At 38.9% G+C, this 23,663-nt stretch overlaps 1 pseudogene; it reads right to left on the bottom strand.

Moving 5' to 3' along the window:
- Positions 1–2,575: 2,575 nt before the first annotated feature.
- Positions 2,576–3,471, bottom strand: Rab9b-ps1 (annotated as a pseudogene).
- Positions 3,472–23,663: the final 20,192 nt, after the last annotated feature.

The following is a 23,663-nucleotide window of genomic DNA, read 5'->3' as shown; positions in this document are numbered from 1 at the left end:
CACCCCTTCATTACTCCAAGTCTAATACCCCAGCCTCATCCCTTGTTCTGTAGAAGACCACCTGCTGTGGTGCCTCCTCACACTCTTTCCCCATTTCCACGTGACTAAGCAGATCCTTGTGGAACAATCTGCTTTCCCTGCTCTCCTGTAGATTCCCTCAGCCCATCTCCTAGCTTATCCCCTTTACTTAGTGTCAGTTCCCAATACCTAGAAACTCATTTTGCTTTGAAACCACAGTGGCCACACCTACTCAGGATCCCAGAAGAGTTTTCTTCCAGGCAACACACACCATCGTACACTCCTAAGAACCAGAGAGGACAAAAGAAACAAAACACCCAACAAAGACAAGACCAAATATCAACACCTAGAATTACAATCTTCCCAAAGCCAGGATCTTAGACACCAGTGTAAAAAACACAATCAATAACAGCTAGGACAGTATGTCTCCACTAAAACCCAACAACTCCACCACAGCAGGTCCTGAGCATTACAACATAACTGAAGCACAAGAAAAATTATTTAAAATAGCCTTTATGAATATGATAGGGATCCTTAAAAATGAATAAATACCTGAAAGAAATCTATGAAAACACAAATAGTAGAAGGAAATGAATAAAACTGTTCAAGATCTGAAAGCTGAAATAAAATAAATAAAGAAAATGGAAACTGGGGAAAATCTGGAAATGAAAAATGTAAAAAGAGGGACAGAAAACTCAGAGGCAAGCTTCACCAGCAGAATACAAGAGATAAAAGAAAAACTCCCAGGCATTAAGGACATGATAAAAGAAATGGATACACCAGTCAAGGAAAGTGATAAATCTAAAGAGCTCTTGGCACAAAATATCCATGAAGCCTTGTACACCACAAAAAACAAATCTAGGAATAACAGAAGAAGAAACCCAGGTCAAAAGCACAGAAAATATTTTCAACAAAATTACATAAGAAAGCTTTGCTAACCTAAAGAAGGACATGCCTATCCAGGTACAAGAAGCATACAGAACATCAATATTAGACAAGAAAAGAATTTCCCATTATACTATAATAAAACATTAACCATACAGAAGAGGGAAAGAATATTAAAAGGTGCAAGGGTAAAAGATCAAGTGACATATAAAGGCAGAACTATTAGAATTATGCCTGAGATCTCAATGGAAATTTTAAAAGCCAGAAGCACCTGGACAGATGTGCTGTAGACTTTAAGAGACCATAAATGCCAGTCCAGACTACTATACCCAGCAAGACTTTCAATCATAATAGATGTAGAAACTAAGATGTTCCATGAAAAAATTTAAGCAATATCTGTCTATAAATCCAGCCTTACAAAAGATACTAGAAGAAAAAAATCCAAATAAAGTAAGTTAACTACACCCATGAAAACCCAAGGAATAAGTAAATAGTCCAGTACCAGCAAATCAAAAGAAGAAACACACACACACACACACACACACACACACACACACACACACACACTACTACCACCACAACAAGAACAACAAGAACAACAGCAACAGCAGCAGCAACAACAACAACAAAATAGCAATTATCAACAAGCACTGCTTGTTCAACTTCACTGGTCTCAATTTCCCAATAAAAAAGACAACAGACAAAGAGAATGGATGCAAAAACAAGATCCCTCCTTCTGGGACAATCCAAGAAATACATCCTAACGTAAGGATAGACATCACCTCAGGGTAAATGTTGGGAAAGTAGCTTCCAAGCAAATGGACCTTAGAAGCAAGTTGGTGTAGATATTTTAATATCAGATAAAACAGAGTTCAAAAAAACCCCACTAATCATAAGAGATAAGGAAGGAAACTACATACTCATAAAAGGAATAATCCATCAAGAAGACTTTACAATTTTTAACATCTATGCACCAAATGCAAGAGCACCCAAGTTTATAAAAGAAATACTATTAGGCTTAAATCACATATTGGCTCTCACACACTGATAGTGGGAAACTTCAATACCCTACTCTAGTCAACAGATGGATTGATCAGGCAAAAACAAAACAGAAAAATGCTGGAGTTAACTGATATTATAAATCAAATGGACTTAACAGATATTTACAGAACATCCCGACCAAACATAAAAACATGCCTCCATTTTAGCACCTCATGGAACTTTCTCCAAAATTGACCACATATTCTTCCACAAAGCAAATCTCTACAGATGAAAGAAAATTGAAAAACATCTTGAATCCCATCTGTCCTAGTTAGAGTGTTACTGCGGTGAACAGACACTATTGCCAAGGCAACTCTTTTTTTTTTTTTTGCATTAAATTTTAATCTTTATTAGATTTTTATCTGCTGTAGGAATTTACTTTCCTAGACCAAGAATACAATGCTAATTACATAAAAATATACACATATAAAAGTAATTCTCCATTTCCTTGTGGGTCAAAACAATCTAAGTGTACTTCTAGAATAGTCAAGGTTGTTGTCTGAATTACAGTTAAGTCAGTTCTTGGTCATCTTATTAGCACTAATGTTTTAATTTAAAGAAGCATTAGGCAACAATTACAATTTATAAGTGGAATGTGCCATTACTGAGTAAATAGATTCCTCCAGAGTGAGTGTCCCTTCCCCGACCGACTAATGAGGCAACAATATGCGTTAACTGAATTTTATTAGTAGATGAACTCTTCTGCATACTAATTTGTTTCTCCACCTTTCTCTCTGTGTGTGTTGGTTAGAATGCACCAACTATCCCTTTAATGCCATCAACAGCAAGATGAGTTTGGCTTGGGCTTTCCGTGCAGATTGACTGTGTCTGTCTGAATCAGGTGTTCTGACCTATTTTCAGTGGCCAGAATTCCTAGAACTGCCTCCTCAAAGGCAGTAGCAACATTGGTGGAATATTTTGTACTTGTTTCAAAGTAAGGATAGTCGCCATTGTCCTTGCACCAGGCTTGGGCTTCTTCTGTAGACACCTGCCGTTCTTTTATGTCAGTCTTGTTGTCCAAAATCACAAAAGGAAAGCTTTCAGGCTCTTTCACATCTGCGTAATATATGAACTCTTTCTTCCAGTTGCTCAAATTCTGGAAGCTCTGTGAATCATCAACACTAAATGTAAGCAGGCAACAGTCAGAACCTCGGTAAAATGGTGTCCTCAGGCTTCAGAATCGTTCTTGACCAGCTGTGTCCCAAATCTGCATGGTAACAAAATGTCCATCCACCTCCAGATCTTTATTTAAAAATTCCACACCTATTGTGTGGAAGAGCTGGGAATCAAATTTATTGGTTACGTATCTGTTCATAAGAGAACTCTTGCCAACTCCACCATCTCCAAGAAGAATTATTTTAAAAAGAGACGATTTTCCTGCCATTATTAATAAGGTAAGTTTTGATTTAGAATCATTAGTAGTTCAGTTCAAGCATCATTATCTTGCAGACACACACTGGATGTCCTGGGGATGGCTCGCCAACACACCTGGGTGCAACCAGGGCAGGAAGAAGGCCAGAGACTCTGGAACGTTGAGAGCGCTTCCAAGAGGGAGCAACTTGGGCCTCCAAGGCAACTCTTATAAGGACAACATTTAGTTGGGGCTGGCTTACAGGTTCAGAAGTTCAGTCCATTATCACAAAGGCAGGAACATGGCAGCATCCAGGCAGGTATGGTGCAGGAGGAGCTGAGAGTTCTACATCTTCATCTGAATGCTGCTAGTCGAATACTGACTTCCAGGCAGCTAGGGTGAGGGTCTTAAGCCCATGCCCACAGTGACACACCTGCTCTAACAAGGTCACATTTACTTCAACAAGGCATACATCCAAATAGTGCCACTCCATGGGCCAAGTATATACAAACAATCACACCATCTGACCACCACAGATTAAAGCTGGAAAATAGCAACAGAAACAACAGAAAGCTTACAAATTAATGGAGACTGAACGGCCCACTGTGGAATGAAAAGTGGGTCAAGACAACAATTAAAATAGAAGCTAAAGACGTTCTAGAATTCAATTACAATGAATACACAACACAACAAAAACTTGTGATATATAAGGTTATTCTAAGATACAAGTTCATAGCACTAAATGCCTACATTTAAAAAAAATGGAGAGAGCTCCTATTAGTAACTTAAGAGCATGCTTAAAGGTCTAAAACAAAAAGAAAGAAAAAAGAAAGAAAGAAAGAAAGAAAGAAAGAAAGAAAGAGAAGAAATTACACCTAAAAGTAACAGAGGGCAAGAAATAATCAAACTCAGAGATGAAATAAATAAATTGAAACAAACAAACAGAATAACATGTACCATCAAAGAAGCATAAAGTTGCTTCTTTGAGAAAAGCAGTAAGATTGATACTCTTTTTTTTTCCATTTTTTATTAGGTATTTAGCTCATTTACATTTCCAATGCTATACCATAAGTCCCCCATATCCACCCACCCCCACTCCCCTGCCCACCCACTCCCCCTTTTTGGCCCTGGTGTTCCCCTGTACTGGGGCATATAAAGTTTGCAAGTCCAATGGGCCTCTCTTTCCAGTGATGGCCGACTAGGCCATCTTTTGATATATATGCAGCTAGAGTCAAGAGCTCCGGGGTACTGGTTAGTTCATAATGTTGTTCCACCTATACGGTTGCAGATCCCTTTAGCTCCTTGGCTACTTTCTCTTAACAAAATTAAAAATTAAAAAGAGGACATAACAGGAGACACAAAGATAATTCAGAGAATCGTAAAAACAAACTTTAAAAATCTGCACTCAATCAATTTGGAAAATCTTAAAGAAATGTATAATTTTCACAATGCATACCACTTACCAAAGTTAAATCAAGATCAGATAATCACTTTAAACAGGTCTCTCACCCATAGTGAAATAGAAGCAGCCACTACAAGTCTCCTAATAAAACAAAAACAAAACAAAACAATAACAACAGCCAAAACCCAACCAACCTACCAATCACCAAACAAACAAACAAATAAAACTAGGGCTAGACCAGTCGTCTTAATACAGAACTCTACCAGACTTTCAAAGAAGAGTTAATGGGGTGCCAGCACAGGGCCACCTTGGAGGCAAACTCGGTGGATAGTTCCATGAGCCCCAGAGAACTCTCGACTCCCCAGGAACCCTAGCACACCCAGGATCTTAGGATCACTGGTGAGTAGAACACAGCATCTGTTCCAGCATCACAGGGAGTGCCTGGGACCAGCAAGAGCAGAGACACAAGACCCATCCGACCAGTGACTCAGGTTCCTTATAGTCAGCACTGGTCTATCTTGGTTTCAAACTCAATGGACATACCTCGCCCCCCTAGAGGAGGTACGATTTCCAGGCACTCTAACATGCCTGGACACACCAGGATCTCAGGGTCTCAGAGGAAGCTTGACTGCCAAGAACTCTGACATACCCAGAATCTCAGGATCACAGGATCCATGAATCACAGGATCACAGAGAAAGCTGGACTCTGAGGAGTTCTGACTCAACTGGGATTGCAGGACGGACAGGTTCCAACTAGATATATGGAGTGCAGGGAGCACGTGAGAGAATCAGATGGTGGGAGGCAAGCATAAGAACTTAAACAACAGAAACTAAGGTTACTTGGCATCATCAGAACCCAACTCTCCCACCATAGCAAGTCCTGGATACACCATCACACCAGAAAAGCAAGATATGTATCTAAAGACTCTTTATGACAATGATGGAGGACATTAAGAGGGACATAAATAAATAAATAAATAAATAAATAAATAATAAAGAAAGAAAGAAAGAAAGAAAGAAAGAAATAAAGGAGAACACAGATAAACAGCTAGAAGCCCTTAAAGAGGAAACACAAAAATCCCTAAAAGAATTATAGGAAAACATCCAAACAGGTAAAAGAAAATTGAACAAAACCATACATGATCTAAAAATGGAAGTAGAAAAAATTTTTTAAAAAATCACAAAGGGAGAAAAGCTAGGAAAGAAATCAGGAGTCATAGCAACAGAATGCAAGAGATGGAAGAGAGAATCTTAGGTGCAGAAGATTCCATAGAAAACATGGACACAACAGTCAAAGAAAATGCTAAGTTCAAAAAGATCCTAACTCAAACCATCAAGGAAATCCAGGACACAATGAGAAGACCAAACCTGTGGATAATAGGAGTAGATGAGAATGAAGATTTTCAACTTAAAGGGCCAGAAAATATCTTCAACAAAACTATAGAAGAAAACTTCCCAAACCTAGAGAAATGCCCATGAACATACAAGAAGCCTACAGAACTCCAAATGCACTAGACCAGAAAAGAAATTCCTCCAGACACATAATAATCAAAACACCAAATGCACTAAGCAAAGAAAGAATATTAAAAGCAGTAAGGGAAAAAGGTCAAGTAACATATAAAGACAGATCTATCAGAATTACACCAGACTTCTCACCAGAGACTATGAAAGCCAGAAGATCTTGGACAGATGTCATACAGACCCTGAGAGAGAAAAAAAATGCCAGCCTAGGCTACTATACCCAGCAAAACTCTCAATTACCATAGATGGAGAAAGCAAAGTATTCCATGATAAAACCAAATTCACACAATATCTTTTCACGAATTCAGCCCTTCAAAGGATAGTAAAGAAAAAACTCCAACACAAGGAGGGAAAGTATGCTTTAGAAATGGCGAGAAAGTAATCTTTCAACAACCTAAAAGAAGATAGCCATATGAACAGAATCCCAACTCTAACAACAAATATAACAGGAAGCAACAATTACTTTCCTTAATATCTCTTAATATCAATGGACTTAATTACCCAATAAAAAGACATAGTCTAACAGTCTGGCTAGGTAAGCAGGACCCAACATTTTGCAGCATATAGGAAACACACCTCAGATACAAAGACAGACTTCCTGAGAGTAAAAGGCTGGAAAATAATTTCCCAAGCAAATGTTCTAAAGAAACAAGCTGGAGTAGCCATTCTAATATGGAATAAAATCTACTTTCAACCTAAAGTTATCAAAAAAGTCAAGGAGGGACACTTCATACTCATCAAAGGAAAATTTTCCCAAGATGAACTCTCAATTCTGAACACATATGCTCCAAAGGCAAGGATATCTACATTCATTAAAGAAACTTTACTAAAACTCAAAGCACACATTACACCTCACACAATAATAGTGGAAGACTTCAACACCCCACTCTCAGAAATGGACAGATCATGGAAACAGAAACCGAACAGAGACACATTGAAACTAACAGAAGTTATGAAACAAATGGATTTAACAGATATCTATAGAACATTTTATCCTAAAACAAAAGGATATACCTTCTTCTCAGCACCCCATGGTACCTTCTTCAAAACTGACCATATAATAGGTCACAAAACAGACTTCAACAGATAGAAGAAGACAGAAATAATCCCTTGCATCCTTTCAGATCACCATAGACTAAGGTTGATCTTCAATAACAACATAAATAATAGAAAGCCTACATACATGTGGAAGCTGAAGAACACTCTACTTAATGATAGCTTGGTCAAGGAAGAAATAAAGAAAGAAATTAAAGATTTTTTAGAGTTTAATGACAATGAAGCCACAGCATACCCAAACTTATGGGAAACAATGAAAGCAGTCCTAAGAAGAAAACTCATAGCTGTGAGGGCCTCCAAAAAGAAACTGGAGAGAGCATACACTAGCAGCTTGACAGTGCATCTAAAAGGTCTAGAACAAAATGAAGCAAATTAACTCAAGAGGAGTAGACTGCAGGAAAGAATCAAAATCAGAGCTGAAATCAACCAAGTGGAAACAAAAAGAACTATACAAAGAACCAACCAAACCAGGAGCTGATAATTCTTTGAGAAAATCAACAAAATAGATAAACCCTTAGTCAGACTAGCTAGAGGGCACAGAAACCTTATCCTATTTAACAAAATCAGAAATGAAAAGGGAAACATAACAACAGGAACTGAGGATATCCAAAAAAAATCATCAGATCCTACTATAAGAGCCTAAATTCAACAAAACTTGAAAACCTGGATGAAATGGACAATTTTCTAGATAGATATCAGGTACCAAAATTATATCAGGATCAGATTAATGATCTAAACAGTCCCATATTGCCTAAAGAAATAGAAACAGTCATTAATAGTCTCCCAACCAAAAAACAAAACAAAACAAAACAAAACAAAACAAAACAAAACAAAACACCAGTACAGGATGGGTTCATTTCAGAGTTCTATCAGACCTTCAAAGAAGACCCAATTTCAAAACTCCTCAAATTATTCCACAAAATAGAAACAGAATGTACTCTACCCAATTTGTTCTATGAAGCCACAATTACACTGATATATAAACCACACAAAGACCCAACAAAGAAAGAGAACTTCAGACCAATTTCCCTTATGAATCTCGATGCAAATAATACTACCAATTTCCCTTATAAATCTTGATGCAAATAATACTCAATAAAATCCTTGCAAACCGAATCCAAGAACACATCAAAGCGATCATCCATTATGATCAAGTAGGCTTCATCCCAGGGATGCAGGGATGGTTCAATATACTGAAATCTATCAACATAATCCACTATATAAACAAACAAAAAGGAAAAAAAACAGTGACCATCTCATTAGATGCTGAGAAAACATTTAAGAAAATCCAACACCCATTCATGATAAAGGTCTTGGAACAATCAGGAATTCAAGGCTCATACCTAAACATGATAAAAGCAATATACTGCAAATCAGTAGCCCACATCAAACTAAATGGAGAGAAACTTGAAGCAATCCCACTAAAATCAGGGGCTAGAAAAGGTTGTCCACTCTCTACCTACCTATTTAATATTGTACTTGAAGTCCCAGACAGAGCAATTTGACAAAAGAAGATCAAAGGGATAGAAATAGGATCAGAAGAAGTCAAAATATCACTATTTGCAGATGATATAATAGTACATATAAGTGACCCCAAAAATTCCACTGGAGAACTCATAAAACTGATAAACAGCTTCAGTGATGTAGCAGGATATAAAATTAACTCAAATAAATCAGTGGCCTTTCTCTACACAAAGGATAAACAGGCTGAGAAGGAAATGGGGGAAACAACACCCTTCACAATAATCACGAATAATATAAAATACCTTGGTGTGACTCTAACTAAGGAAGTAGAAGATCTGTATAATAAGAACTTCAAGTCTCTGAAGAAAGAAATTGAAGAAGATCTCAGAAATTGGAAAGATCTCCCATGCTCTTGGATTGGCAGGATTAATATAGTCAAAATGACTATCATGCCGAAAGCAATGTACAGATTCAATGCAATCCCCATCAAAATTCCAACTCAATTCTTCACAGAGTTAGAAAGGGCTATTTGCAAATTTCTCTGGAATAACAATAAGCCTAGGATAGCAAAAACTCTTCTCAACAATCAAAGAACCTCTGGTGGAATCAACATGCCTGACCTCAAGATGTACTACAGAGCAATTGTGATTAAAAACTGCATGGTACTGGTACAGTGACAGACAGGTAGATCAATGGAATCGAATTGAAGACCCAGAAATGAACATACAGTCCTATGGTTACTTGTTCTTTTACAAAGGAGGTAAAACCATCCAGTTGAAAGAAGCATTTTTAACAAGCAGTGTTGGCTCAACTGGCAGTTAGCATGTAGAAGAATGCAAATTGATTCATTCCTTCCTCCTTGTACAAAGCTCAAGTCTAAGTGGATCAAGGAAGTCCACATAAAACCAGAGACCCTGAAACTTATAGAGAAGAAAGTGGAGAAGAGCCTTTAGTATATGGATACAGGGGCAAAATTCCTGAACAGAACACCAATGGCTTCTGCTGGAAGATCAAGAATAGACAGACAAAGGGGACCTCATAAAATTGCAAAACTTCTGTAAGGCAAAGACACTGTCAGTAAGACAAAACGGCAAAAAACAGATTGGGAAAATATAGAGGGCTAATATTCAATATATAAAAGGACTCAAGAAGCTAGACTCCAGAAAACTAAATAAGCCTATTTTTAAAAAATGGTGTACAGAGTTAAACAAAGAATTCTCAACTGGGAAATACCAAATGGCTGAGAAGCACCTAAAAAATGTTCAGCATCCTTAATCATCAGGGAAATGCAAATAAAAACAACCCTGAGAAAGAGACAGACACTACCTCAGAGTGAAAGGCTGGAAAACAATTTTCCAAGCAAATGGTCTGAAGAAACAAGCTGGAGTAGCCATTCTAATATCGGATAAAATTGACTTCCAACCCAAAGTTATCAAAAAAGACAAGGAGGGACACTTTATACTCATCAAAGGTAAAATCCTCCAAGAGGAACTCTCAATTTTGAATATCTATGGTCCAAATGCAAGGGCAGCCACATTCATTAAAGACACTTTAGTAAAGCTCAAACCACACATTGCACCTCACACAATAATAGTGGGAGACTTCAACACACCACTTTCATCAATGGACAGATTGTGGAAACAGAAACTAAACAGGGACACAGTGAAACTAACAGAAGTTATGAAACAAATGGACCTGACAGATATCTACAGAACATTTTATCCTAAAACAAAAGGATATACCTTCTTCTCAGCACCTTATGGTACCTTCTCCAAAATTGAACATATAATTGGTCACAAAACAGGCCTCAACAGATACAAAAATATTGAAATTGTGCCATGCATCCTATCAGACCACCATGGACTAAGGCTGATCTTCAATAACAACATAAATAATGGAAAGCCAACATTCACGTGGAAACTGAACAACACTCTTCTCAATGATACCTTGGTCAAGAAAGGATAAAGGAAGAAATTAAAGACTTTTTAGAGTTTAATGAAAATGAAGCCACAACATACCCAAACCTATGGGACACAATGAAAGCATTTCTAAGAGGGAAACTCATAGCTCTGAGTGCCTCCAAGAAGAAATGGGAGAGAGCACATACTAGCAGCTTGACAACACATCTAAAAGCTCTAGAAAAAAAAATAGCAAATTCACCCAAGAGGAGTAGACGGCAGGAAATAATCAAACTCAGGGGTGAAAACAACCAAGTGGAAACAAGAAGAACTATTCAAAGAATTAACCAAACGAGGAGTTGGTTCTTTTGGAAAATCAACAAGATAGATAAACCCTTAGCTAGACTCACTAGAGGGCACAGGGACAACATCCTAATTAACAAAATCAGAAATGAAAAGGGAGACATAACAACAGATCCTGAAGAAATCCAAAACACCATCAGATCCTTCTACAAAAGGCTATACTCAACAAAACTGGAAAACCTGGATGAAATGGACAAATTTCTAGACAGATACCAGGTACCAAAGTTAAATCAGGATCAAGTTAACGATCTAAACAGTCCCATATCCCCTAAGGAAATAGAAGCAGTCATTAATAGTCTCCCAGCCAAAAAAAGCCCAGGACCAGATGGGTTTAGTGCAGAGTTCTATCAGACCTTCAAAGAAGATCTAATCCCAGTTCTGCACAAACTATTCCACAAAATAGAAGTAGAGGGAACTTTACCCAACTCGATCTATGAAGCCACTATTACTCTGATACCTAAACCACAGAAAGATCCAACAAAGATAGAGAACTTCAGAACAATTTCCCTTATGAATATCGATGCAAAAATCCTCAATAAAATTCTCACTAACCGAATCCAAGAACACATTAAAGCAATCATCCATCCTGACCAAGTAGGTTTTATTCCAGGGAGGCAGGGATGGTTTAATATACAGAAATCCATCAATGTAATCCATTATATAAACAAACTCAAAGACAAAAACCACATGATCATCTCGTTAGATGCAGAAAAAGCATTCGACAAGATCCAACACCCATTCATGATAAAAGTCTTGGAAAGATCAGGAATTCAAGGCCCATACCTAAACATGATAAAGGCAATCTACAGCTAACCAGTAGACAACATCAAAATAAATGGTGAGAAGCTTGAAGCAATCCCACTAAAATCAGGGACTAGACAAGGCTGCCCACTTTCTCCCTACCTCTTCAACATAGTACTTGAAGTATTAGCCAGAGCAATTCGACAACAAAAGGAGATCAAGGGGATACAAATTGGAAAAGAGGAAGTCAAAATATCACTTTTTGCAGATGATATGATAGTATATATAAGTGACCCTAAAAATTCCACCAGAGAACTCCTAAACCTGATAAACAGCTTCGGTGAAGTAGCTGGATATAAAATTAACTCAAACAAGTCAATGGCCTTTCTCTACACAAAGAATAAACAGGCTGAGAAAGAAATTAGGGAAACAACACCCTTCTCAATAGTCACAAATAATATAAAATATCTTGGCATGACTCTAACTAAGGAAGTGAAAGATCTGTATGATAAAAACTTCAAGTCCCTGAAGAAAGAAATTAAAGAAGATCTCAGAAGATGGAAAGATCTCCCATGCTCATGGATTGGCAGGATCAACATTGTAAAAATGGCTATCTTGCCAAAAGCAATCTACAGATTCAATCCATCAAAATTCCAACTCAATTCTTCAACGAATTAGAAAGAGCAATCTGCAAATTCATCTGGAATAACAAAAAACCTAGGATAGCAAAAGCTCTTTTCAAGGATAAAAGTACCTCTGGTGGAATCACCATGCCTGACCTAAAGCTTTACTACAGAGCAATTGTTATAAAAACTGCATGGTACTGGTATAGAGACAGACAAATAGACCAATGGAATAGAATTGAAGACCCAGAAATGAACCCACACACCTATGGTCACTTGATCTTCGACAAGGGAGCTAAAACCATCCAGTGGAAGAAAGACAGCATTTTCAACAAATGGTGCTTACACAACTGGTTGTTATCATGTAGAAGAATGCGAATCGACCCATTCCTCTCTCCTTGTACTAAGGTCAAATCTAAGTGGATCAAGGAACTCCACATAAAACCAGAGACACTGAAACTTATAGAGGAGAAAGTGGGGAAAAGTCTCGAAGATATGGGCACAGGGAAAAAATTCCTGAATAGAACAGCAATGGCTTGTGCTGTAAGATCCAGGATTGACAAATGGGACTTCATGAAACTGCAAAACTTCTGCAAGGCAAAAGACACCGTCAATAAGACAAAAAGACCACCAACAGATTGGGAAAGGATCAAAAACTCAGGTGACATGAGATGCTGGCAAGAAAGAGTAACACTCCTCCATTGCTGGTAGGATTGAAATCTGGTACAACCACTCTGGAAATCAGTTTGATTGTTCCTCAGAGAATTGGACATAGTACTACCAGAAGATTCAGCAATTCTTCTCCTGGGCATATACCCAGAAGATGCTCCAACTTGTAGTAGGGACACATGCTTATTATGTTTATAGCAGCCTTATTTATAATAGCCAGAACCTGGAAAGGACCCAGATGTCCCTCAACAGAGGAATGTATACAGATTCCACCTCACACCAGTGAGAATGGCTAAGATCAAAAATTCAGGTGACAGCAGATGCTGGCGAGGATGTGGAGAAAGAGGAACACTCCTCCATTGTTGGTGGGAGTGCAGGCTTGTACAACCACTCTGGAAATCAGTCTGGCGGTTCCTCAGAAAATTGGACATAGTACTACCGGAGGATCCAGCAATACCTCTCCTGGGCATATATCCAGAAGAAGCCCCAACTGGTAAGAAGGACACATGCTCCACTATGCTCATAGCAGCCTTATTTATAATAGCCAGAAACTGGAAAGAACCCAGATGCCCCTCAACAGAGGAATGGATACAGAAAATGTGGTACATCTACACAATGGAGTACTACTCAGCTATTAAAAAGAATGAATTTATGAAATTCCTAGCCAAATGGATGGACCTGGAGAGCATCATCCTGAGTGAGGTAACACAATCACAAAGGAACTCACACAATATGTACTCACTGATAAGTGGATACTAGCCCAAAACCTAGGATACCCACGATATAAGATACAATTTCCTAAACACATGAAACTCAAGAAAAATGAAGACTGAAGTGTGGACACTATGCCCCTCCTTAGAAGTGGGAACAAAACACCCATGGAAGGAGTTACAGAAACAAAGTATGGAGCTGAGATGAAAGGATGGACCATGTAGAGACTGCCATATCCAGGGATCCACCCCATAATCAGCTTCCAAATGCTGACACCATTGCATACACTAGCAAGATTTTACTGAAAGGACCCAGATGTAGCTGTCTCTTGTGAGACTATGCCGGGGCCTAGCAAACACAGAAGTGGATGCTCACAGTCAGCTAATGGATGGATCACAGGGCTCCCAATGGAGGAGCTAGAGAAAGTACCCAAGGAGCTAAAGGGATCTTCAACCCTATAGGTGGAACAACATTATGAACTAACCAGTACCCCTGAGCTCTTGACTCTAGCTGCATATGTATCAAAAGATGGCCTAGTCGGCCATCACTGGAAAGAGAGGCCCATTGGACACGCAGACTTTGTGTGCCCCGGTACAGGGGAACGCCAGGGCCAAAGGGGGGGAGTGGGTGGGTAGGGGAGTGGGGGTGGGTGGGTAAGGGGGACTTTTGTTATAGCATTGGAAATGTAAATGAGCTAAATACCTAATTAAAAAAAAATATAACTTGTCTTATAAATCTTATATTCAGAAATTAGTACAATATTTTCTAGTAAAAGTAAAAAAGGCCTCAATCATCCTAGTTGTGGTGTAGACATTCATGATATGCACAAGTGACCATCATTAATTTGTTGGAAAAACAGGTCTTAAGACCTAAGATTATATAAAGGTTTTTATAAACATTTCCAGTTTTAGCTTCTGAAGGAACGTTCCAGAATACTGATTTCTGAGTAAGGAGGTTTTAAACTGCATTGCTATGATAGACAGTCTGTGATGGATATGATTTTCAAAGTTTGTTTGGATCTAACAAATGTTTTTGCTTTGGTCTTAATCAGTAACATTTACATAAATTTGGTACACGTGGTTGTTCTAAGCAATCTATTGACATGTTTGTGTGTTGGGGGGTTGGGCTTTGATCTCCTGGGTCTTGATGAGATCAAGAATTCCTTCTCTCCTGACTGGCTCCAAATGTTGCTTACACAACTCATTTCAGCACCAGGCGTGGGAGAGGGTAGGGAACATGACTTTAGTTACCCACAGGAAAGAGTAGCCCATGAGATTACAACTGCAATATGGAAGTAATATTTTTGTGGACAAAGGTGATCAGGGAGCAACAAAGGAAAGCAGATCTTCTCTTCATTTTCTAATCTTTTCTAAGATTGAAAAGTATGTGTTCATCAATTTCAATGTTTAGAGTCTTTGTTCCTAATCATAGGCAGACTTCCTATCTTTTCTTCCTGCCTCCATTCTTATACCCTGTAATTTTTTCTTTATCATGTTACAAATTGAAATTTCCCCCCATATAGTGTTTATAAGGTTGATTTCTTCTCAAAAGCTACCTGTACCAGATCTGGCCAGAACTCTAGGTCTGTAAGTCAAGACCCTTTCCTACCTCACAAGGTTACTATAACTGATATGTGTGTGTGTGTGTGTGTGTGTGTGTGTGTGTGTGTGTGTGTGTGTGTGTATTCTTTGTTAAATCATAATGGGTAACAAACATACTTTGTGTGTGTGTACCTCTGTGTGTATGTGTATATGCACATGTATAGTCATACATGTATATGTATGTGGAAGCTAGAGGTCAAATGCATGTTTTCCTCACCTTATTTTTAAGGTCTTTTACAGAAACCAGTACTCACTGGTTTAGCTACACTAGCTAGATAGCTCAGCCTAGGAGTCCTTTTATCTGTACTTCCCCAGTGCTGGAATTACAGGCATGTGCTGTCTCATCTGTCGTTTTTTGTGTGTATGAATTCTGGAAATCTAGACTCAGGTCCTCATGCTTGCAGAGTGTAGTGGCTAATCTTGGTTGTCAGTTTGTCTGCCTCTGAAATCAACTAAAACCCAAGCTTCAGTGCACTGCTGTGAGGGATATTCTCAATCAAATGATATGAATCAGAAAGAGCCAGGAAGAGTCGCTGTAAATCTGGACCAGGCCTTTTGGTGATTGCCCACCTATAGGATATAGAAGTAGGAAACAGCTTTTTGCCTTAGTCCCTTCACTCTTGCTAGCAAGTTTGTCTATCCCATTGTGGCTTAGTGTTAAATGCAATGTCTTTAAGATTCTAACTAGAGTAAAGACCAGCTGCTTTCCAAGAACATTCCAGAATATTAACTCTAGATTTGGACTGCTGAGATTTTCAGTCCCCTGGAATAAACAATGAACTCTTGGCCATTTGTTATGAGACAGTTCATTGTTGAACTAGTCAGACCACATTCTGTAAGTCAGTCTAAAATATATATATAGTCAGGGTTCTCTAAAGGAACAGAGCCTCAGTAAAACACTTGTTACGTGTATTATATATAATATACATTATATATTATTACAATATACATTATAATATATTATATATTATATATAATACATGCAGCAAGTGTTTTACTGACTGAAGCATCTCCCTAGTCCAAACATGCTTTCTATTCACTTTCTTAACATTAGGAACAATGCATTTGCAAAGTGGATTCCAAACCATAGTCGTTTTACTCTCTGCCCAAGTAGGCTTTAATTGCCACATTAGTACAACCTTGATTGAGAAATCGCCTTGATTATATTTGCCTGTGAGCATGTGTGTGTGTGAGATTATGTTTATTATTAATTGATGTAGACAGGCCTAGCACAGTGTGAAAGATACTATCTCTAGGCAGGTAGTTCTGGGCTCTACAAGAAAGCTAGCTAAGCTTGAGCTTATGAGCAAGCTAGCAAACAGTGTTCCTCCCCGACCCCCTCAGGTTCCTGCCTTGAGTTTTCTGCACTGATTTTCCTCAATGGTGAAATGTTACCTGGAAATATAAGCCATTTCTTTCTGTGGTGGTTTGAATATGCTTGGCTCAGGGAGTGGCACTATTTGGAGGTGTGGCATTGTTGGAATAGATTTGGACGTGTTGGAGGAAGTTTGTCACCTTGGGTGTGGGCTTTAAGACCCTCATCCTAGCTGCCTGGAAGCCAATCTTCTCCTGTTTGCCTTCAGAACAAGATGGAGAACTCGCAACTCTTTCTACATCATGCCTGCCTGAATGCTGCCATGCTCCTGCCTTAATGATAATGGAGTGAGCCTCTGAACCTGTAAGCCAGCTTCAATTAAATGTCCTTATAAGAGTTGCCTTGGGGGGCTAGAGAGATGGCTCAGTGATTAAGAGTACTGACTGCTCTTCCAGAGGTCCTGAGTTCAAATCCCATCAACTACATGGTGGCTCAAAACCATCTGTAATGAGATCTGATGCATTCTGGTGTGTCTGAAGACAGCTACAGTGCACTTACATATATAATGTAGTGGCTATTCCTGGTTGTCAACTTGACTATATTTGGAATGAACTACAATCCAGAATTGGAAGGTTCACCAGTGACCCTTATCTGGAGGCTGAGAGATAGAAGTTTCTGATCTGGATCTTGGTATGGAGATCTTGAGGTATAGTGGCTATGGATTCCAGAAGATTAAGACAGGGAGATCTCTGAGTTCAAGGTCATCTGGGATTAAAGGTGTGGTGGAACACACCTTTAATCTGGGCCACACCTTCTGCTGGAGACCATATAAGGACATTGGAAGAAGGGAGTCTTGCTCTCACTCCTTCACCTGCTTGCCGTGTGGGACTGAGTAACTGCTAGATCCTTGGACTTCCATTCACAGCTACTACTGAATCATTGTTGGTAATTGGACTGCAGACTGTAAGTCATCAATAAATTCCTTTACTATATAGAGACTATCCATAAGTTCTGTGACTCTAGAGAACCCTGACTAATACATATAGTAAATAAATATATCTTACAAAAAAAAAAAAAAAAGAGTTGCCTTGGTCACAGTGTTTGTTCACAGCAGTAAAACCCTAAGGCACTTTCCTACGTAGTGTTTGGTCTGAGTGTTGTATAACAGCAACAAAAAGGAAACTAGACCACTCTTGTAGAATAGCAATGACTCACATTACATCATAGGTATTTGGCATTTCTTTAGAAACCCAGTGGCTCCAGAAGCATTGGAAATACAAGTAAGGCTGGTATCAATTGAAAGGAATTTTGTCATTTATATTTTGAAAGACTTATAGTGGTAGCCATCTTGAACCTAGACTGTTTTTCAGGCAGGTCTAAACTTTTCTTAAACTGGTGGGCTAGGCCATTGTGGGATAATTTTGTTTGTTTGTTTGTGTTAAGTGAAGGATACTGAGAAAAATAGCTTTTAGCTGGCTTCCTTGGTTAGGGAAAGCTGCTAGTCCCTTGGAATGCAGAGTATACACAGAGGAGGCAAGTTAATCAAAGTAGCCCGAGAGATATTAAAATGTCAATAGTGTGTTTCAGAGAAATAAGAGACTATCTCTCCATACTAGTGTGCCGCTGACTGCAATTTTGGTGCTTTGTGAATTCTTGGGAATCCAAGTATACTTTGGAACATAAAGAGTTTTACAGTTTCGGGGTACTTGCAAACAGCTGGCCTAGAGGTGGCACTTGTAACATTGGCAGTGGGGCATTGCTGCCAGAAAAGTGCTATAAGAGTAGTGGGTGCTGCTTGTGGGAGACATTTAGAAACCAGGCTTTCCAGGCCTCACCCATTATCATATCAAATGTAATAAAATGCACCCACAGTGCACATGAAGTAAAATTCTCTTCTTGTAAAAATTAGAAAGGATCTTAAAAAATGTTGCTTTTGAAATTATTTGGCTATAACTAAGTCCTTTAATTTGCAATTGGCTATGATTTCTGAGAAATCATCATGCATACTTGGGAATTCTTGTGAAGTGAGAAAATATAACCCACAAATTGTTTTCAAATGTAATACAACTTTTATGAATATTAAAAGTAACCATGATTTGCGTTTGCATACATTAAACATTTATTTCCACATTGCCGTTTTAAAATACACATTTCAGAGCCAACAAGGTTAAAATGACCCTAATTATGGAACTGAATATCTCAACTTTGTGAGCACTTGTGGCAAACACATGTGAGACATCCCAAGGACTCCCAGAAATACTTGGAAGTTTTCAGGAGTCTGAGGTCTTGCATTATGCAGGTGTGAGTATACAAGAGCTGAGGTAACTTGGGTTATTATAATCATGTGACTGATACTGATAGAAACTGATAGATAGAAATGATACTGAGAGAAACACTATGAACAATTGGCAATGGAAAAGCCAATGATCGAGCAGTTACAAATTCAAAGGAAGCTAAGAGAATGTGTAGGAGCCCAAAATGAACCAACAAAGCACATTGCAAAGTTTGGCATGGTAGCACACACCTGCAAACCCAGCACCCAGGAGACTGAGGTGGGAGGATCAGAAGTTTGAGGCTAGCCTAGGTTAAATAATGAGATTTTTTTCTTTAAAAAGAATACTGAGGCTAGAGAGATAGTCCAGTTGATAAAGTATTTGTTATGGAAGCATGAGGACATGAGTTCCATTTGAGAAGCAGAGGCAAACATGGTTCCACACCCTTGTCATTCCAGAGCTGGGCAAGCAGAGACACACAGATCTCCAGGACTCCCTGGCCAGCCACTCAAACTAAATTAGCCTAAACTAATTGATGAATTTCAGGCCAAGTGAAGACCCTGTTTAAAAAAAAGAACAACAAGGTTGATGGTGCCTGAAGAATGACATTTAAGGTTGACTGGTTGACCTCTGGCCTTTATATACATGCACACACACACACACACACACACACACACACACACACACACACACATCCCAAATTGTGGCTACTTATTGAGAATATAGTTAATTCTTGTCTTTTCTCTTGATCTGACTGGCTGCCTTGGGAGAAATCTATGCTTAAGTTTCTTGAACCAGAATTTTGGAGTCATCCTTGACTCCATCACCTTCCCTTAAGCCTCATGTCCAATCACTCATTACATTTTCTGAATTTTATGTATATAACAGCCTGAATTAATTAACATTTTCCACCTCTCTTGCCAACATTCTCATCCAAAATATCTTCTTTTCCTTTTCTTGACTACTATTACAACAACTTCCATCTTAGTCCTGTGTATACTACATATATATGGATCTCTAAGCATTTAGAGATCCAGTTGCACCTGACTTATTGTCCCTTTTCCACATGGTATCCACAGTTATATGTTAAAACTGTAAGGGAAGTAGTGTCACTTTCTTCTTTCAATCTTCTCAGTGGCTTTTCACCTTTCTTGAAATGAAATTTAAAAAGCTGTGATGCAATCACACCTCAGTGAATCTCTCTAGCTTCATCTTCTACCACTCTCCCCACTGTGCACTAGCCACAGTGACCTCTCTCAAACCATCAACCTACTTCCTACTACAAAGAGTTTGCATAATTTTTCTCTACCTGGATTAATCAAGCTCCTATTTGTATCCAGGCTGTACACTACCAATTTTTGGGTCTCATGGCAACTATTATCTCTTCAAAGAATCCTTTCCTGACCACAAATTTCTTAATGCAGATTTTATGTTATTATCTTAGTGTTAAATTTCTTCATAGGACTTATTATTACTTACAAATGTTATTCATATGATTGGTTATTATTTGTGGGAAGGATTAATCACCTAAATGAATTTTATGACCTTCACAATGGTGGCTGTTATGTATACTTGTTTACGTGGTAGGTGATCAATGAATAGTTACTCACTGAAATAAAGCTTATTAACTGGTGATTTTTCTGTGTACGTCTCACTCTGTCCTTTGCATTAGAAAACAAAACACCCATGGAAGGAGTTACAGAGACAAAGTTTGGAGCTGAGACAAAAGGATGGACCATCTAGAGACTACCATATTCGGGGATACATCCCATAATCAGCCGCCAAACGCAGACACAATTGCATACACTAGCAAGATTTCGCTGATAGGAGCCTGATATAGCTGTCTCTTATGAGACTATGCCGGGGCCTAGCAAATACAGAAGTGGATGCTCACAGTCAGCTGTTGGATGAATCACAGGGCCCCCAATGGAGGAGCTAGAGAAATTATCCAAGGACCTAAAGGGATCTGCAACCTTAAGGGATCTGCAACCTTATAGGTGGAACAACAATATGAACTAACCAGTATCCCCCAGAGCTCATGTCTCTAGCTGCATATGTATCAAAAGATGGCCTAGTTGGCCATCATTGGGAAGAGAGGCCCCTTGGTCTTGCAAACTTTATATGCCTCAGTACAGGGGAACACCAGGGCCAAGAAGTGGGAGTGGGTGGGTAGGGGAGTGGGGGGAGGGTATGGGGACTTTTGGGATAGCATTGGAAATGCAAATGAGGAAAATGCCCAATGAAAAAAAGAAAACAGTCAGCAAATGCTGACCCATGCAACATATGAAGTAGTAAAGGAGTGGCAAACAGAGGGAATAAGAGGTTTCCATTAACTGATCTGGCAAGTATAATGAGTTGTGCTTCACCCAATTCTTCAGTTGTGCTCTGTGATGTGCTCCATGGGGAGGAGAGGGAACTGAGAACTTTTTGGGTATTAAATAGGGCACCATCCATGGGAAGATGAGACATCCACTTTATATACCCATCTGAGAGAATCAGGGCATCTCCCCATTCATTTATCCAATACCCACTAGGTTTTGAGTTTCCAACTTCTGCCTGGTGCTGTCCAAAAAGCATGTGTTAGTGGTTATACTATCTTCTCCTTAAGACCCCAAGCTACAGTGGATTTGAACTACTAATGTCATTTGGTGCTGTTAGTCCATTCCCTCTAATGTTAATTATGTTACTGATGAAATATAAAAGTAGTTATCGCTTTTATATTGGCCCTTTTATGTCCCAAATAAATGACATGGAGACTGTTTTTATTAATAAACTCTAAGCACTACAGCTGGGCAGATATTCACCTAGTCTAATCCTCTGTGGCTGCCTACTTACTAGCTACATGCCCCATTACTTGCCATTTTAGGCTTGCCCTGCTGCTCCGGCTCAGTGTCCTCATGGTGACTCTCCCCTCCCACCTGAGCCCCTCTCTTTTTTTCTCCATGCACAGAAGTCCTGCCATAACTTCTTTTGCCCAGCTAATTGGCTGATTAGCTCTTTATTAACCAATCAGAGGTGGTGGAAAACAATTTTTACACATCGCTGAGACAGGAGATGCTTGACAATCCCAACGTCCGGACTGCAAACAGATCTCTGGGCACAGTAATCAGCGTCCGAATACACAGTATACAAAACCATCCCCAACAGTGAAGATACTGAGGTCTACAGAAGAGAAATATTTTGGCCAGAACCTTGTCTACTGACTCTCAAAACTGGTCCCCTTTCTGTTCTCTCTACAGCCATATTATAAACTTTATAAAACATTATGACTTATACATTGTCTATTTCCTTCATGCAAGACAGAGTGCCAGACACACAGTAGATTTTTATTTTTTGTTGGCTGCCATGATGTATATAGTATGCTACATAAATATTTCTCTGCACTTTAAGAGATGATTCATCTTTTCTATTCTCTGCTTATTTGTCTGGTTTGTTTTCAAAGTAAAATTGTAACAGATGGACTTGAACATAGGTTGTATTACATTTGATAGAAAAAATATGAATTAAAATGTATAGATATCTTTTCATTTTTTGTTAATCTTGCTTTATGTACTTTTAACCAGAATATTATTTCCTATTATAGGATTGTTCCAGAAAGTCTAGTTACAGAATCCCTTTTATAGTCTTATGCATGCATTCATTCAGCAAGTATATCACAATTACATAGTGTGTGTAGACAGGAGAGATATATTTGGTCATACAAGGATGTTATACTTGTGATAGTACAAGGACAGACATAGTGCTCTGATAATTGTAGGACCCAATTAGGAAAATAGGAAAAAAAAACCATATATCTCAAACAAGAGGGAATTGGTAAAGGAGGAGAGAAAGTCAGCTAAGCAGAATGACTTGGGTGTTCTAACAGCAGGAGTTGGGCTGAAGATCTGTGCGTATTTTCACTTTGAAGTTTAGAGATATGGCATAGGCATAGTGGGTACTTTGAGATCTGAGAAAGGGTATTCTAATTAAGGAATGAAAGGGGATGACTCTGTGATAGTTGGATAGCCCAGGGAGCACAGCCTAAGTGGTGAGGGAACCCAAATTCTGCTTGTCAAGGGAGCACACCCTAGCTGCTGCTTTCAGGAGGCTCAGTGAGGCTGATGGTGTGAGTGTGGAAAGAAGCTACTGGGTACCAGTGGGAAATAGTAAAACTAATGGGAAGACGGGCTGAAGAGATGGCTTAGTAGTTAAGAGCACTGGCTGCTCTTCTGAAGGACCCTGGTTCAATTCCCAGCACCTATATGGTAGCTCACACTGTCTGCAATTCCAGTTCCATGGGATCTAACACCCTCACAGATGTATGTGCAGGCAGAACAGCAATGTACATAAAATAAAGATAGGTTACAAACATGAATGAAAAGAAGACACTGTTTACAGATCTCCCTCTAATTGACTTCTGGCAGGACTTAAAAGAGGTCAGTTGGAAAGGTTGTTTGTTTGTTTGTTTGTTTGTTTGTTTTTAAGAGTCCACTAGAGATCACCATATAAGAGTGAAGTTGAAGTTTTGATAGTAGAAAAGTGCTCAGCACACCCAATTAAACTCAAATGGTAGTGATAGATGTGAAGAGTAGAGCTCAGTAAGGGAGGCAGTGTGGAACCTCAGTATTGTCAGATGAACAAAGGTTTACTGTATTGGTTAGAGGTTGGAGTACTAAGTAAAATGAAAAAGCATTTCAGGTGAGTGAATAGAGAAGAAAATCCTGGCTGCTGACATACCTAAGGCATTGCTGG

This window comes from Mus musculus, chromosome X (assembly GCF_000001635.26).
Source record: "Mus musculus strain C57BL/6J chromosome X, GRCm38.p6 C57BL/6J".
NCBI lineage: Eukaryota > Metazoa > Chordata > Mammalia > Rodentia > Muridae > Mus > Mus musculus.
Note: the sequence above shows the minus strand (reverse complement) of the source record. Positions and strands in the feature narration are given on the sequence as shown.